Source organism: Micropterus salmoides, unplaced genomic scaffold (genome assembly GCF_014851395.1).
Source record: "Micropterus salmoides isolate LMB-PRFRI ecotype aquatic unplaced genomic scaffold, ASM1485139v1 Ms_hic_scaffold_3, whole genome shotgun sequence".
Classification (NCBI taxonomy): Eukaryota; Metazoa; Chordata; class Actinopteri; order Centrarchiformes; family Centrarchidae; genus Micropterus; species Micropterus salmoides.
The window spans coordinates 32,420,334-32,422,802 of NW_024042261.1; the positions used below are offsets into that span (position 1 = coordinate 32,420,334).

At 36.5% G+C, this 2,469-nt stretch overlaps 1 long non-coding RNA gene across 1 annotated transcript; it reads left to right on the forward strand.

Annotated features, from left to right (window-relative positions):
* The first annotated feature begins 479 nt into the window (after positions 1-479).
* LOC119883466 lies at positions 480-2,110 on the forward strand. Its single transcript, XR_005440650.1, has 2 exons — positions 480-563; positions 897-2,110. It is a non-coding gene; the product is annotated as an uncharacterized LOC119883466 (long non-coding RNA).
* Positions 2,111-2,469: the final 359 nt, after the last annotated feature.

Consider the following 2,469-nt stretch of genomic DNA (forward strand, 5'->3'; position numbering starts at 1 on the left):
CACCGTAATTGTTTTTGTGCTGTTGCCAACCTGACAGCTGCTTTAATGTCCACAGAGTCACTGTGTTATAAAGGACAGTGTAGCTTACAGATTTTATTCTGTGCTGAGGATAAATTTACGATGTCCAAAGATAACTCTGTCCATACATCGATGATAGAATGGTCATAAAAGCGTCATGTTCAAGATCATGTTGGGGTAAAAAAATAATAATTGCCTATCTAACCGCGATTTCGATGTTTCTAAAGACGTAACTGTGTTCCAGTATGTGCTTTGATATCGACAGTATGAATGAGGAAATGTCACACGGCTGCTTGAGGCTCCGCAGGAGGGGATGAGTCAGAGAGAAACTCAGCGTTTGTTGAAGTAGGTTAGGTTCACAGCGTAACTTGCCGGGGTTACAGACCTAGAGTTTATCTGATCTCGCTCTCTGAAACCAAAAACCCAGAGTTTCCCTCATCTCGGGCTAATCTTACTCAGAGTTTTCACTAAACCCGCTTTCTGAAACAGGCCTCAGGTGTCATTCAAATGAGAGTTGTGAAAGTCTGGCAGAAAAACAATGACGTGTAAGTAACTGACAGTGGCTAGCATAGCTACGCTAGGTAACGTTATTGCATCTTTGCTAACTCCCTGAAACAACACAATAACGTATTTCACTGTGGCCTTGGTCATATTTGAATAATAAATGTTATCTTGTAACGTTAGCAGTGCAGCTTACAACATTGTCAACGGTTGCTTTGTTGTTTAACGTTAGCTAAGCCTTTACTTGGCTTGTAAAATGTAAAGTCTTTTCAAACATTTTTCTACAAGCTAAAGATGCGGTGATGTGCAAAAACACTAAATACATTTTAGCTTAGGCACTGACTTACTAACATATAATACAATATGTGTGTTTTCAGTTCCTTTACTATATGGAAGTCATGGCTGACTTCAGGTCTTGGACACCAGGTCATGTTGCCAGAAGATATGAAACTTCTTCTCTTGGGTGAGTTTCTGGCTTGCAAATACATGTGCAATACAAGGCCTGTAATCAGCTTCCTTTCCCAAATATCTTATGCTCATCTCATACTTTTACCTACGTGGTTTAGTTACATAACTCTGTGAATGAGTTGGGCACTGTGGCTGTGTACAAAAGTATAATTAATGTCTGGTTTCATTTTAAATTGTATTAATTCTGTTTATTTGACAATAATTGTCTTCGGTGGGATTTAATTGAAATATTTAACATGAAATGTCAATTTTAGAATATATTTTGCTAAGCCATGTTCATTCTCTACATCAAATTGCTTAATCTTTCTATTCGAGCCTGCTCACAACTGTCAATCTTGTTCCCTAAAGTCAATTACTTTCATTAAAAACGATACTAAACTGCATTTGAGGTAGCTGTAAGATATCACATCCAGATCTTGTCATATCACTTATGATCCCAGTGAAGATGCAACAAAGCCATTTAAGAGAGGATGACTGAGCAGCATTGGTAATTTTTAGTTTAGTTGAAGCCCACACCTTTACAGTTGCTATATGAACATCACACACTACTTCTTGCACTGGAACAAAATGTTTGTTTTGTTTATAAATATTTATTACCCCATGTTGAAACTGGTGAAATACAACTTATCATACAGCTACTTTATGATTTCGCAACATATATAAAATAAAAGAAACAACCTAACTATTGACTGGGATTATATCATGCATTCAGTGAAAAAAGGCAGCAGTTCCAATTGCTTTTGTAAAAGCACTACCATTTTAATGAAATTCTAATTTCCTTACTGTACTCTAGATCCACATAATTGAAAACACAGAAAAAATAGACTATTTCTAAATCCTTTCAAAATCTAGCAAACATTAGTTTGACATTCTGATGAAATTGATAAATCTTGACTCATCTGCTACTCTAATTTGGGTGCTTTGGAAATGTCTTACCTACTGTATCCCATTAACGTCAATCAATGGATTATATAACATTACGACATGTCAGTGATCATTTCAATTCATCACAGACTTAATCACATGTTTTCTTTTTCTTTTTGTAAATTTAGGGAGATCTCAAATGTCTCTCTCTAAACTGGGAAAAGAAGTTAATCAAATAAAGTGGTATTGAGCATATCAATCATCTGGCCTCTTTGAGGGTCCATGCTGACTACCAGAGCACGTGTCATCATTCATTTTCAGCCAATTCACTTGATGAATAAACATCCCAGCAGAGTGTTTGGCACCCATTTTTCATTTACATAAATTTAAGGTGAAATATTCAAAGCCCACCTTTACCGCAAGACAGCCTTCAGTCCTTATGTTGTGACAACCACCTCCAATGACTGCTTTGCAAGGTGGGCTTATACATATACAGGCCTTATTTGATTGCTTACATACATATTTACAGTGTAACGTTAATTGCTTACTATAATGGCAAGATCTGATCCTACTCACAGTGATTGGCATGATTTCCCAAGACAAGCACTAATTTACATG